Source organism: Anomaloglossus baeobatrachus, chromosome 2 (genome assembly GCF_048569485.1).
Source record: "Anomaloglossus baeobatrachus isolate aAnoBae1 chromosome 2, aAnoBae1.hap1, whole genome shotgun sequence".
Lineage (NCBI taxonomy): Eukaryota > Metazoa > Chordata > Amphibia > Anura > Aromobatidae > Anomaloglossus > Anomaloglossus baeobatrachus.
Window position 1 is genome coordinate 631,549,234 of NC_134354.1, and position 15,626 is coordinate 631,564,859.

The 15,626-nt window shown below is 45.5% G+C and overlaps 1 protein-coding gene across 6 annotated transcripts in view; it reads left to right on the top strand.

The window, feature by feature from the left end:
* Positions 1 to 15,626, top strand: part of LRCH1 (leucine rich repeats and calponin homology domain containing 1) — a 330,560-nt gene that overhangs the window by 31,234 nt on the left and 283,700 nt on the right. The gene's annotated exons all lie outside the window — the stretch shown is intronic.

Sequence of the window (15,626 nt, forward strand, 5' to 3'; positions counted from 1 at the left end):
TTTGGGACTGCCGACTCAGCATTAGCACGGTTTTATAATTCACCTAAACTTTGCACATGAAGCGGTTTCCCCAAGACTTCGATTTGGTTCTTATCGGCAGTGAAACAAGAGAATGAAATACGCTACGTACAATTAATCTGTGGACAAGACCTTTAATGTTTAATCATATGTCGGTATATTGTGTGGTTTCACAAGTATCCTGGAGGTATAAAGTATTCAAGGAGACGCTAATAGGGATTAGAGAACAGTTGGTAAAATCTATAATCTTGATGGAATTTGGAGACCATCTAAAATTTGTTTGGGGCCTTGCGACTTTTTAACAGATAATATGGGGGGAGATAAGGGCATACTGAGCAGTTTGGATCAAAGGACCTGACCCTTTTGTTTTTCGGGAGGTAAGTTGATGCCAGGCACGTCAGCAGTTTTCTTTCTTCTTGCCTCACAGGACACATGAATGCTCAGCTGACCTGAGCTGGGGGAGTCCGGAGAGCAGACAGCTATTTTAGATGTTTGGGCACCTTAACGCTCACGTAACAAATAATAGTAGACCAAAGATGTAGCAGAATGTGATCTCATTAAAGCTACTTTCACACACCAGTTTTCTGCATTCAGGCACAATCCTTTATTTTCCTGATCCAACGGATCCGGCAAAAAATGTAAAAACCGAATCCACCGGATCCGTTTTTTAACGCATCCGTTATGCCGGATGTGTAAAAAAACGCATCCGGTGGATCCGTTTTGCATCCGTCTTTGCATCCGTTTTGTCCATTTTTTTTGCTGGATCCGTTTTTTCAAAACATTGGAGCATGCGCAGTTTACAAAAACGGATCCGGCAGCCGCATCCGTTTTTTGCCGCATCGCGCCGGCTCCGGGGTCCATAGGCTTCCATTGTAAAACACGCCGTATCGCGCCGGATCGATGCGGTTTTTTTGCCGGACAAAAAAACGTTGCACGATACGTTGCCTCCGTCCGCTTTAATTAATTTTGCCGCATCCGGAAAAAAAACGGATGCAACGCAAGGCCATCAGGCACAATCCGTAAGAATGCAAATCTATGGGGATAAAACGGACGCGGTACCGGATCCGTTTTACCCGTTTTTTTCCAGATTGTGCCTGATGGAAAAAACCTGATGTGTGAAAGTAGCCTAAGGGTATCTGCCCACGATCAGGACCCGCTGCGAGTCTCCTCCGCAGGAGAATTCAGGAGACCGCAGTGGTCCGTGCCAACGATCATGGTTCAGGGCGCTGCGGTCTCTCACTTGTGTTTCCCCCCCTACTGAGGACACTTGCGACTCCGCAGCAAAGAATTGACATGCTGCAGCTCCGAAAGCCACACTGCAGGCAGGTTTTCACTGCGAGCTGCACACGCACAGGGGGCATGGGATTTCTATAAATCCCATCCACTCTCCTTGTACTGTACATTGCAGCGATTTGGATACAGTGAAAATACGCTGCATCCACAATGCTGCATACACTGATCTTGAGCATATACCCTAATGGTATATTTACTATAGTATTCAACTAACCTAGCTCAATCAGCAAGGGGTTCTGAGCGGGTCCTTATTCCTCTAAGGTTTTAGTAGGTTGCCATAATACCCATCCTGAACTGTTCGCCTCACACATGCACCCTCACTTTGGGTGCCGTCTCCCCAGTCTGGGCAGTTTTTGCAAGGGAACCATCTGCTGCTAATACTTCTGCTGTAATTGCTGCGTCAGGAGTCAGGGTCTTGTTCGGCTGCTGCTACTGAACAAGGGGCTTCACAAGCTCCTCCATGCTGTCAGACTGTTTGCAATGCCGCAGCACTTCCTTTATCCAGGACATTTAGTGTTTAACCTGTAATCATCTGTGCTCTTTGGGACTTCTGCTCCACATTCAAACACTAATTGTAGGGACTCACGCTCCCAGGTAGGCATTAAATAGTGTTCACACAGCCAATGTGGTCTGGTCCAGTTGATTTCATAAAACTCCCAGGGATTCAACCACCAAAAAAAGCGTCTTCTGGGCACGAAGGTATAAAGGCCACTTTACATGCTGCGATATCGGTACCGATATCGTTAGCGTGGGTACCCGCCCCCATCTGTTGTGCGAAATGGGCAAATCGCTGCCCGTGGCGCACAACATCGCCCAGACCCGTCACACTACTTACCTGCCCTGCGACGTCGCTGTGACCGGCGAACCGCCTCCTTTCTAAGTGGGCGGTTTGTTCAACGTCACAGTGATGTCACAGCAGCGTCACTGAACCGCCGCCCAATAGAAGCGGAGGGGCGGAGATGAGCGGGACGTAACATCCCGCCCACCTCCTTCCTTCCGCATAGCGGCCGGGAGGCAGGTAAGGAGAGCTTCCTCGTTCCTGCGGTGTCACACGGAGCGATGTGTGCTGCCGCAGGAACGAGGAACAACTTCGTTACTGCTGCAGTAACGATAAATGAGAATGGACCCCCATGTCACTGATGAACGATTTTGCACATTTTTGCGACAATGCAAAATCGCTCATCAATGTCACACGCAAATACATCGCTAATGCGGCCGGATGTGCGTCACCAATTCCGTGACCCCAACTACTTCGCATTAGCGATGTCGTAGCGTGTAAAGCCCGCTTTAGGCTAAGGGTGCCAATACTTTTGTCTGGCCCATTTTTGGAGTTTTGTGTGAAATGATCAGTGATTTGATTTTTGTTTCATTCTCTTTTTGTGTATTTTCATTGCAAGCAAAAAAAATGAAGATAATAATACCAAAGAATTTGTGATTGCAAACATTTTCAAGAAGAAACTGAGTATTATCTGACAGAATTGCAGGGGTGCCAATACTTTTGGCCAGCACTGTATATTGGAATAGAATATTACAGTGTAATGAAGGAAATAAGCTGCACATGAAAAATGTGACTGATTATATTGGACTGGAGTTTCTAAAGGGGGCTTTACACGCTACGACATCGCTAATGCGAACTCGTTGGGGTCACGGAATTGGTGACGCACATCCGGCCGCATTAGCGATGTCGTAGCGTGTAAAGCCCCCTTAACAGTCTCGTGTCCTCTTCATCCTGGGCTCCTGAAGCTTCCAGCACCAAACAGAAATAGTCCTACTAAACAGCGCGGTCACTCAGCCGCTCCACACACTGCACTCCGCTGAATTTCCCTGGCAGAGACACCCAGGTAATCCTGCGCTCTGCTTCTTAGTCAGCGCTAGCCAGGGGCATCTCATAAGGGTCTGCAGTGCTGGCATTTAACCCAGTCCTGCCTGGCTTTGCCACAGTATGTATGTATTTGTCCAGACCTATTTTCCTCATCCGCAGTCTCCCTTCGGGTCCAGCCTTTTCACATTCTTTCATCTTCTCCAATGAATCTTCTAAAGGATGATATTACCATAAGGGTTCATGTTAAAGACTAGAAGACTGAATGGCCTGAAATATGACTAGTATTTTACTTATAATTTATTGGCAGATTAAAATAGTTGTGGAAAGTTTTATCAGCATAGAGCTGACATGCTGTAAGAGAATGCAGGGCATGACATCTTCTGGAAACGTGCCCAGCGGAGTCAGGATGGTTTACAGAAGGCATTTTTCTGATGTCTCCGTGTTTATACACCCCCGACTCTGAAACTATGCACAGATTATAAAGCCATTCAGATACAACCTCTCCCTTCATTTTGTGCTTTGTCCTGTGTGTTGTGAGGCGCATTACAATAGAGATGTATTATATACTATGCAGCAGACTGGGAGGGAAGAAGTCCTGTATTAGGCTGGTTTCACACTACGTCTTTTTAACATCCGTCCATAACGTTTTTTTAGCGGAAGTACGGATCCTGCTTTTACAGCAAATAACGTATGCAAACGCATCTGTTATTTTGCAGGATCCTGCACTGGATGTTTAGGGGCGGGCATTGGAGTCATGTGATCGGGAGTGAGGGGAGCTAGACTGGGAGGAGGCTTCTGACAGCTGCAGACGCTGGTAACCAAGGTAAACATCGGCCTTGGATACCCGATATTTATCTTGGTTACGAGTGTCTGCAGCTGCTAGGAGCAGGGCTGCCTGCACACGTTACCAACGTAAACATCGGGTAACTAAGAGAAGTGGTTACCCGATGTTTACCTTGGTTACGAGTGTCCGCAGCTCTCAGGTGGGAGAGAGAGGGAGGAGAGGAAGGGGGAAAGACATAGATAGAGAGAGAGAGGGTGAGGGAGGGAGGAGGAGAGAGAGACAGATCACGCGAGACTGGTTCTGGGCATGCTCAATACTTTCTGGGCATGCTCAGTACAAAAGCAGGATCCTGTCTATCAGCACGCCAGCGTTCACCTGCGTTTGCGTGCTGTTTAGTCAGGATCCGGTGACTTGCAGTATTTTGACGCAGCTCAAAAACGCTACAAGTAGCGTTTTTGAAACATGTTAAAAAACTGCAAGTCACTGGATCCTCACTATAACGCAGGCAAACGCAGGTGAACGGATGTTAACGCGAGTCCATTGCAAATGCATTGAAATGAAAACGCATTTGCACTGGATCCGTACTTCCGCTAAAATAACGTTTTCAACGGATGTTAAAAAGATGTAGTGTGAAACCAGCCTTATTGTAGTTCCTACAGGGCCGGGAATGGTGCAATTGTAGACCACTAAACTGTTGTGCAATAAAAATCTAAAAATGCAAAATGTTCACAAGCATTTCAGCCGCCACACATCACCCCCATATCCACAGCTTATTCTACAGATCTTTGGGGTACAATCTCTCCATATGGAGTTAAAGAGCCGATGTATTGAGATATACTGAAAAGGCCAGACAGGGTTTTCTGTGAAAAAGGTATGAAGACCAGCTCTCCTCCAGGAATGAGAGGGCTATTGAGGGTAGCCTGGCTGTATGTCTCCCTATGCCAGCGGGATGTGCCTGAAAAGAAAGGCTGTAATACCTAGCTAAACCTCCACGAAACGTGTCACCCAGCTAGCCACTATGTTTCTCCAAAAATAAGACAGGGTCTTATATTATTTTTTGCTCCCAACAGATGGGCTATGACTTTTCAGGGGAAGTCTTTTTTTTTTCCCAATGAACAACAATCCACATTCTTGAAAAAAAAAAATAAAAAAAAAATCAATATTTATTCAAATATAGTCATATCGCATTCTGGAACAGCAACATAACTCTCCAAACCATGTCTGTCTGTCTGTCTATCCATTATGTAGCCATCTATCTATCTATCCATCTGTCTATCCGTTATCTATCTATCTATCTAATATATCTGTCTGTCTGTCTGTCTATCCATTATCTATCTATCTATCTATCTGTCTATCCGTTATCTATCTATCTATCTATCTAATATATCTGTTTGTCTGTCTGTCTATCCATTATCTATCTATCTATCTATCTATCTATCTATCTAATATATATATCTATCCATCTATCCATCTATCCATCCATCCATTTAAGAAACCTTTGTTACAACATAGTCACATGATGTGATGTCACAGAGGTCCTTAAGCAGTGTTCTCATCAGGATATAAACACTGCAGCCCCTAGGAGAAGGGGGCTCTATGTTAGCCCTGCACACAGACCTGTCTCCTGTTCAGTTCTGTTAGATTCATGCAATTAGGAGATCTTTAGTGCGTGTCCACGATCAGTGTTTGCAGCGTTTTTATACTCAACATGCTTCAAAACGCTGCGTTGTACAGTATAAGCGCAGTGGATGGATTTCTAGAAATCCTGTGCCCAATGTGCTTGTTTTTTCCGCAGCAAACCCTGACCTGCGGTGCAGCTTTCCAGACCGCAGCATGTTAATTGTTTGCTGCGGATTCGCATGCGCCCTCCATAGGGAAAACAAAAGTGAGAGACCGCAGCGCCCCGAACCCTGATCATAGGCATAGTCACCTGTGGTCTCCTGCGTTCTGCGGGGGATTCTCACAGCCCCACAGGTCAGGACCCGCTGCCTCCAGGACACACTGAGTCCTGATCGTGGGCACATACCATTAAACATCAAAGGTCCTTAAACAATCTTAACCTCTGAATGTAAACGTTGGAGTGCCTAAGAGAATTAGTGCCCTGGGAAATGGTGCACTTTAACTCCCCCCAAACACCGCCCGTGACTGTAACTAGGGCTTATTTTTGGAGTAGTGCTTGTATTTGAAACATACCTCCAAAATCCCTGTAAAATCATGCTAGGTCTTATTTTTAGGGAAACACTGTAGTACCATGCTCTGCACTGACAAGCGGCAAGAACCCTGAATCAGCTGTATGCAAACAAAGAAAATGAAATCCAAAATATAATTAGCCGTGTTGTAAGGCTTGAGAAGGGGTATTGATTTATAGGGTAGCTACCACCAATTGGGGTCTTCACTTATAGAAATTCTGCTTTTACAGGAAGACAATCTTGTATCAGCTTGTGTGTGGAAATAGGCTTGCTGAATGGGTGGTTATAAAAGCTAAGCCATCCATGTTCCCTGTTACAATCAGTGTATAGATAGAGAAGGGGTCTGGCTTAGCAATTGAAAATGAAGAAGTCAGCCAGCCCCCTTCACAAACATTATTGGTTATGTGCAGACATCAGAAACTCATGTGCTGAATAGGGCATGGAGGGGTGCTGGCAGGACCTGGGGCCACAATGATGGCGGAAGGTCAGGACAGATTTGGGATACAAGTATAGTACTACGTGTAATATACCGTAGTTATATTAGAAATATGGGCAACCTTTCACATGAATTTTCATCTTGCAGGGCATTGCATAAGACTTCTTAGACCTAATAGATGTGCTATGGCGATACTTAATTGACATGTTTCCAGTTCATTACCTTGCCGTAAGTAGGTCACCAGTTACTGTGAGTTCTTGAAGTAAACTTACTAAACTTCCCATGGAATTATCCTATCACATGGCCTAAAGGTGTGCAGCGCTCCCACAACTCGAGGGACGGGTTTAGCTTTTAAACCGAAGGACAGGACGGTAAGCAGGGCAAGAAAGAAGCAATGGAAGACAGGGGCTCTAACATACAGAATAAAATTAAAAATGTGCTTTCCATCATGTTTTCTCCCTGTTGGATGACAGTACAGTAAACCCCTGGATTCACCTGTAGACACTGCGGGGGCGAGGTCAGAGAGCAAGTTTTATTATACATGGAAGTTGCTATGAGACATTCATCTGGTGAAGTGACCAAGTATATGGGACTCAGGACATCGAGAGTCTCCCTGATATTGTGATCTTATTTATTGTGTTATAAAATACCTGTTGGTAAGATAGTAAAGTTAATTCTGTGCACTAACTGTTGTTGCTTAGTGTAGTTTTGAAAAACTCACTGTTTAATCAGCAGTAGATTATCATTACAGGACTACTTGGCGTACTGCAAGTAGTCCAGGATATTCATGAGCTCTGTATAGCTGCTAAATCTGCAGCAAAGAAAACATTGATTTATCAAAATGACAGCAAACAGCTCAGTAAGTGACACATCGCTGGAATCAGGGTCTCTGTCTCTACATTATGCTGCTCTCAGATGGGGGAGCAAAAACCTGGTGACCCTTTAAGGCTACTTTCACACTTGCGGACGGCTTCCGTAGCATTGCGTTGTGTGACGGATGCAACGGATGCTACAGATCGTACAAAACAACGGAAAGCTTTTTTTTATTTTTTTTTTTTATTCTTTACAGTTTTACCGGCAGCAGACTATTGTGAACGATTAGCTGATCGCTCTCAATAGCCGGCGGCCGGTCGCTCAGCTGAGCGCTGTCACTTGCAGGCGGCCGGGCGCTCAGCTGAACGTTCGGCCACCGTGACACAAAATAAAGTTTGATTTAAAAAAAAAAAGCATGCGCAGTGAAATCCTACGGATTGCGCTGCTCAAAAAAACGTTACATGCTGCGTTTCTTCCGCCCGACGCAGCGTCAAAATAACGATGCTGCGTCGTCCAGCGGATGCAACGCAGACACTTGCATTACAGTGCGTTGTCCATACAAGTCTATGGAGAATAGCGCTGTGCGTTAACGGACTGCGCTATTCTCCATAGTGACGGACTCCGCTGAACGCAAGTGTGAAAGTAGCCTAAATTAGATCAGTGTATCTTTGCCCTATACCCTTAATTGAGTATGTATAGGCCTCGCTGCATGAATATAATCTTAGTGATATGCTCTGTTGCAAAGCATATGCAAGATTTACACATGCAAATAAATAATCGTCCAAATTTCATCCGGTCAAAAAAAGATGATTTTTTTTTTCTGTATAGTCATCAGTATGCCTGATCTATTTGTCTGAGTTTCACATCTGTATGTTATCTTCTTTTATACATTAGCAGTAAAGGGCTCCTGATTCATAGGCAGTATGGATGAGACATTGGCTGGATGATCTCAGCCAGGCATGATCTTGAAAAAGTGCAGCGTTTCAGAGAAAAGCATTAAGGCTGTGCCCACCATCAGTGTTTGCAGCATTTTGGATGCAGAGTGTTCATCCAGAACGCTGCATTGTACAGTAAAAGCACAGTGGATGGGATTTCTAGAAATCCTGTGCCCACTGTGCATGTACTGCCTGCAGCAAACACTGACCTGCGGAGCGGCTTTCCTGAGTCGCAGCATGTCAATTGTTTGCTGCGGAGTCACAAGCGTCCTCTGTAGGGGGAACAGAAGTGAGAGACTGCAGCGACCCGAACCCTGATCGGGGGCACAGACCACTGCGGTCTTCTGCGGAGGAGACTCGTGGACCCGCAGGTCAAGACCCGCCACGTCCAAGGCACAGCGGATCCTGATCGTGGGCACAAACCCAGCTGTAGAGCACCAAGCTACGTAGATAGGAGACTGTTCAGACATGCGGGTCCTGGGCGGCTTCTTCCCCCCAGCTCTCCTGGATTGACATGTGCAGTAAATGAGAACGTGGAGTGCTGCTTTAATTTGCAAAATCTGGTTGACAGATTCTCTTTAAAGTATATTTTTCTCTGAAGTGCCGCAGCTTTTAAGTCTATGGTAACCGTCTGAGATCACGAAGTGTCTGATTCATGCTGCCCGCGGGTCGGTCTGTATGGTAAATATATGGTAAATATGCTGTATTTTCCATAATGGCAGTATTACTGCTAGAATCAGATGCTGTACAGATGAGCCGCATTAGATGTGCTTTGGTTCTGTGCATCCATTGACTTGAATAGTCGAGTCTCACCCAAATTACAGAAGACACCGGCACATGCGGACATCCGGTCACTGTGAAAGCAATCTGTCATCTGGACAGTCTATTGAATAACATTGGGCTTTCCGTGTTATGTCAGCATTAGGATGTAACACGTCTGTTTTTTTCATGGACCCATTGCTCGGAATAGTGATGCTAATCTGCAAATCGGATCACAATGACACTGTCTCTGTTTTTATTTACATACCACAAAAATGGACATCTCAGTGAGGCTTGGTGTATTCTTGGCCGCGCTGCAGGCTAAATCCACCGTCCGTGGAATGCCAGTATGTCGCCCCTGCTGAATGTCTTCTGAGCGGTGGAACGGCAGCAGGTGACATTGCTCTCACAGGCATTTCAGTTATGTAGCCGCATGCTTCCTTGTGGGCGCTATACTGGACCTGCCACATTATTCTCTTACAGAATTCAGCCCGGCAGGGTTTTACTATTATTTTCCTACTAGAAATAAGTCAAGTAGCCTGGATCGTCAGCAAGAATCTTAATTCTTACATGAGCAAGGACTTGCGTTGTTTTACAGTATATATAGTAGCAGCCTGATGTCTCATAACAGTGGCTGGCATTATTAATAGTCCCATGTATTACCTTATGGCCAGAGATACCCATTGGTTGCCAACGTATTGATCTCCAGTCTTGAGAACACTACCACTCCCAGCATGCCCTTGACATCTTGCCTTGACATCCTGAGACTATGATAGCACCCTATGGATTGTAGATTTGTAACAGATAGAGAAGTGCAGGGTGTAGGGCCTTTCTTTTGTGGCAATATTACCTTTTCCTATTCTGTGACACGCGGAGCCTTGCCTAAGTGCCTGATATAAATATAGCGTTTTGGGTTTATGCCGGGATCCCAGGAGTCGACAGCGTTTTGGGTTTATGCCGGGATCCCAGGAGTCGACAGCGTTTTCAGTTAAGGCCAGGATGCCAGGAGCCGGCAGCGTTTTGGGTTAATGCCAGGATCCCAGGAGCCAGCAGCGTCTTGGGTTAATGCCAGGATCCCAGGAGCCAGCAGCATTTTGGGTTAATGCCGGGATCCCAGGAGCCAGCAGCATTTTGGGTTAATGCCGGGATCCCAGGAGCCAGCAGCATTTTGGGTTAATGCCGGGATCCCAGGAGCCGGCAGCGGTTTGGGTTAATGCCGGGATCCCAGGAGCCAGCAGCATTTTGGGTTAATGCCGGGATCCCAGGAGCCGGCAGCGTTTTGGGTTAATGCCGGGATCCCAGGAGCCAGCAGCATTTTGGGTTAATGCCGGGATCCCAGGAACCAGCAGCATTTTGGGTTAATGCCGGGATCCCAGGAACCAGCAGCATTTTGGGTTAATGCCGGGATCCCAGGAGCCAGCAGCATTTTGGGTTAATGTCGGGTTCCCAGGAGCCGGCAGCGTTTTGGGTTAATATCGGGATCCCAGGAGCCGGCAGCGTCTTGGGTTAATGCCGGGATCCCAGGAGCTGGCAGCGTCTTGGGTTAATGCCGGGATCCCAGGAGCCAGCAGCATTTTGGGTTAATGCCGGGATCCCAGGAGCTGGCAGCGTCTTGGGTTAATGCCTGGGTCCCAGGAGCTGGCAGCGTTTTGGGTTAATGCCGGGATCCCAGGAGCTGGCAGCGTCTTGGGTTAATGCCTGGGTCCCAGGAGCTGGCAGCGTTTTGGGTTAATGCCGGGATCCCAGGAGCTGGCAGCGTTTTGGGTTAATGCCTGGGTCCCAGGAGCTGGCAGCGTTTTGGGTTAATGCCTGGGTCCCAGGAGCCGGCAGCGTTTTGGGTTAATGTCGGGTTCCCAGGAGCCGGCAGCGTCTTGGGTTAATGTCGGGATCCCAGGAGCTGGCAGCGTCTTGGGTTCATGCCGGGATCCCAGGAGCCGGCAGCGTCTTGGGTTAATGTTGGGATCCCAGGAGCTGGCAGCGTCTTGGGTTAATGCCGGGATCCCAGGAGCCGGCAGCGTTGTGGGTTAATGCCGGGATCCCAGGAGCCGGCAGCGTTGTGGGTTAATGCCGGGATCCCAGGAGCCGGCAGCGTCTTGGGTTAATGCCGGGATCCCAGGAGCCGGCTTTCTTTTGTTTCTAGGTCTGTGATTCTACCTTGGGAAATCAATAGAAATGAGAGCAGTTGGATTTACTCTGATAAGTAGCAGGACATATGCTCTGATATGTACCAACATCTGTCCCATCACTTACTATTCCTGGGGTAATGGGCAATTAGTGTTTCTTTACATCTTATTAAATATTAATCCGCTCCTTGAATATATTATACGAGGAATTCTATTCATTGTGCTTTATTTCCATGATCAGTTGATTATTTTTGTGGTTTGTAAAATCAATAAGAAGTCATTTTTGTTTTACGAAATGTATGGAATTTATTGTGCCAGGTTTAATACTATATTCATGTGGAAGTGTATGTAACGAGGAAAGAATGGGCCGCTTTGTAGATCGGACACTGTGACCTATAGGTATAGTAATGGAAGAGTTTAGGAAGCCTGCTCGCATAATGTGGTGGTGATGGTGGTGGTGGTGGTTATTTCTAGTTCTGCAGAGCATCTCCGTGTTCTCCAATGTTCTCACCTTTTAGATATGGCTCTTCTTTAGTGTTCCTAGTTTATGAATTTCTTTACTCTGGCCGATTATTGTGAACAATCATTCGTAGAAAGGCTTGTTTCCCAATAATAGGCTTGTGTTATTTCAGGGCCATACTAGATAATCGGATAGTAGTCGTCTATGACCTGCTATTACTAATGGTTGTATGCATGGGAAGTGCATTCAGCCTGTCTACACAGGAAATGAAATGACCGCCGATTGGCAAACATGTAGGGTACAGTTACACTTCCCGACTTGCGACTGTATATGTCTGCTGATTGACTACATTTGCCGTCATTTAGATCGGTAATAGATCGTTCTGTGCGCTTAGGGTACCGTCACATGTAGCGACGCACCAACGATCCCACCAGTAATCCGACCTGGCAGGGATCGTTGGTGCGTCACTACATGGTCGCTGGTGAGCTGTCAATCAGGCAGATCTCACCAGCAACCAGTGACTCGTGTAACGATGCTGCACTTGGTAACCAGGGTACATATCAGGTAACTAAGCAAAGCGCTTTGCTTGGTTACCCAATATTTAACCTGGTTACCAGCGTACACCGCTTGCACAGCGTCGGTGCTCATTGGTCTCCTGCTGTCAAACACGCCGATGTGTGCTGCACAGCTGGAGACCAACGAGCAAAAAATGAACCAGAACTGTGTGTAACGATCAGCGACCTCGCAGCAGGGGCCAGATCACTGCTCAGTGTCACACACAGCGAGATCGCTGATGAGGTCACGGGTACCTCACAAAACCTGTGACTCTGCAGTGATCTCGCTATGTGAGAAGTACCCCCTAGACTATCAGTGTTGTTACAAGTACACGAAAAACAAACATTTTAGTTTGTCTGGTGATTTATTAATTACTAGGAGCGCTTGTTCACGATAAAGGGCTTGTCTCACAAATACTTTTTATTCATTACATTTTGGAAAAAAATTCACAATTCCATGTGTGAAGAAAAATAATGTTCCTGTGGTGAGATCTTATATACAGTATGTGTCCCTGCTGTGTACTGTGTAATGGCCGTGTCTGACCGTACAGAGACATGGTCTGATCATACCACATCTCCTGGGCAGGGGATGAAGTGAAAAAGTATACAGATTAAACAGCACGGGACCACAGCTGCAGCTTTCTGTGAGGTAAAACATTTTTTAAAAAAAACACAGGCATGGAAAATATTGTACTTTACACAAAGATTCGGCTGTAATGTCTTTATACTCTTTTGCTTTCTCCCCTGCCCAGGGGCTGTGGTTGATCAGGCCATGTCCCTGTATTGTCAGACACGGCCATTACACAGTACACAGCAGGGGCACAGATATAAGATCATCTCAGCACAGGGACATTATTTATTTTTTAACACATCCAAGCTTATTAGTGCAGGATCCATTGATTAAAATGTACTTTGCTTATCGAACAACCCCTTTAAGCATAAACAGTAATTCATTAATAGGCCACTAATGGGTTAAAAAGGAACATTCATTTTGACACATTTTTGGTAGATTTATGAGACTTTTGTACTTCTGACATCTGCTTCTGCACTATCTATTGCTTTAATCTTGGTTTAGCCCCATTATAAATTGTACTGACGCCTCGGATGCCCCACATACATACATACATACATACATACATACATACATACATACATACATACATACAGACAAGCCATATATTGTACGGTTTCCTAAACATTGATGTTTGGAGTTGGTTCAGATCTAAGAATGTTCTTTTTTTTTTTATTATTATTATTATGAACTGGTAAACCTTCTTGAGATTACATAAACACCTTCAGTATATAGATTTAATAATACACAAATTTTATTTATTATAATATTCATTTTATTTAGCTCCAACATAGACCACCTTAAAATATACAATAAGGGGGGGCACAAAGGGTAAGACGATTTGAACTATTTTAGCTAAAAATTGATGGACTGGAATTTGTGAGCGGCTTTATAGTGCTTTTCTGGCAAGCAAATAAATGAATAAAGTAAAGCCGGGGTCATTAATATGTCAGGACGGCCTCCGTGGAGCTGACAGCCTTTGCTGCAGGCCATATTGTGGGTGGTATTAGAAACGAAGCCTCTGATTGTGCAGACATCACAGAACAACAACTCTGAAATAAAAATGACATATCAATCATAATAATCTAATGTTAGCTTCAAAATTAGAGGATTGTTTTTTTTTTAAAGTAAAAGAAACATAATGTAAATGAAAACATTTTCCTCTGTCCAGGAAGGCACCACCTATGGTCATTACTGGTTACAGCCGTAAGGGAGTTCTGTGTTTTCGTCTAGACCTCTTCATTTTATACTTAGCAAGTAATATTTAAAGTGGGGTTTTTCGGCATGACAAATGGCCCTTATCTACCAAAATGCATGGATAGCTGAAGAGACAAAGATTGCAGGGCCGTGATCCTTATATCTGAAATCTATCCTTAAGGCCCCATCACACACAACGAGATCGCTAACGAGATCGTTGCTGAGTTACAGTTTCTGTGACGCAGCAGTGATCTCACCAGCGATCTCGTTATGTGTCACACCTACCAGCGATCAGGCCCCTGCTGTGAGATCGTTGCCGAATGGTCCGGTCCTTTTTCTTCAAAGGCGATGTCCTGCTGGGCAGTAGGCGTCGCTGTTTGACGCCTACCAACGACCTCCTAACAGGGTCCCAACAACCGCTGAAATCGTTATACAGGTCGCTTATCATTACTGCGTCGTTAGTAAGGCCTGACTGTGTGACATCCCACCAGCAACCTCCCAGCGACTTACAAGCGCGATCCTTATCAGGTCGTATCGTTGTCGGGATTGCTGATAAGTCGTATGTGACTGAGCCTTTAGGATAGATCATCAATGTCTGATTGACCGGGGTTCGACTCCCCGCACCCCCACCGATCAGCTGTTGTTGGTGCCTCCGTGGGCAGCAGGAAATGCTCAGTTTCGGAGCTGCTCCATCAACGGATGACAACCACGCCTGGGTACTGCACATCCGCCTTCTATTCAACTCAAAAGAGGGTAGATGTGCCGTACCCGGCCACGGTCATTATTAGAAGATGGAGCAGTTACAGAATTGAGCATTTCCGGCTGCATGTTGTAACTGTCACCAAAAACAGGTGATCAGCGGGGGTGCCAGGTGTCAGACCATGGCCGAAAGACATTGATGATCTATCTTATGGATAGGCTATCAATATTAAAGTAGTGTTCAACCCCATTAGGCTATGTTCACACAGTGCATCTTTTCTAACCGCAAAGATGCAACATTTTTAGCCCCAAAAAAAAGCACCCGCTGCAAAAATGCATGAAAAAACGCATGCTTTTTTGTGTTTTTGACACCTTTTTACCCCATTTTGCCCAGTGTGTTTAAGTCAAATCTATTGACTGGAGGGGCTCAAAAATGCTGGAAAAACGCAAAAAGAATTGACGTGCTGCATCTTCAAAAACACAGCCAAGATGCAGCCAACAAAAGAAGATGCCCGGTGTGGACAGCAAAATAGAAAACTCATAGACTTTGCTGGGAAAGGAAATGCTGCATATAGGTGCATCTTTGTGACCTCAAAAACGCAGCAAAAGATGCCCTGTGTGAACATAGCCATAAGCTTGAAAATGGTTCATACTCTCTTAGGCCTCAATCAGACGTTAATTTTTCATCTACATGTTCTGTCCGTAGTTTTCACGTATACAACATATACCCATTATACTCTATGAAGGTGGTCACAGGTGCGTGTTTTTTGCGGACCATGTGTCTGCCAAAAAAAGCCACCGAGACATGTTGGCCTTTTATCAGCCCTGATGAAAATGTTTCCTACAAGTCTATCAGTCCATGAAGATCATGAACAGCACAAGGATGGCATTATGCAGTTTGTGTACTGTCCATGAGTAGCATTGTAATGTAAAGGAGAAGCTTTGTAGTTTATCTATTGGTTTTCTAATTATT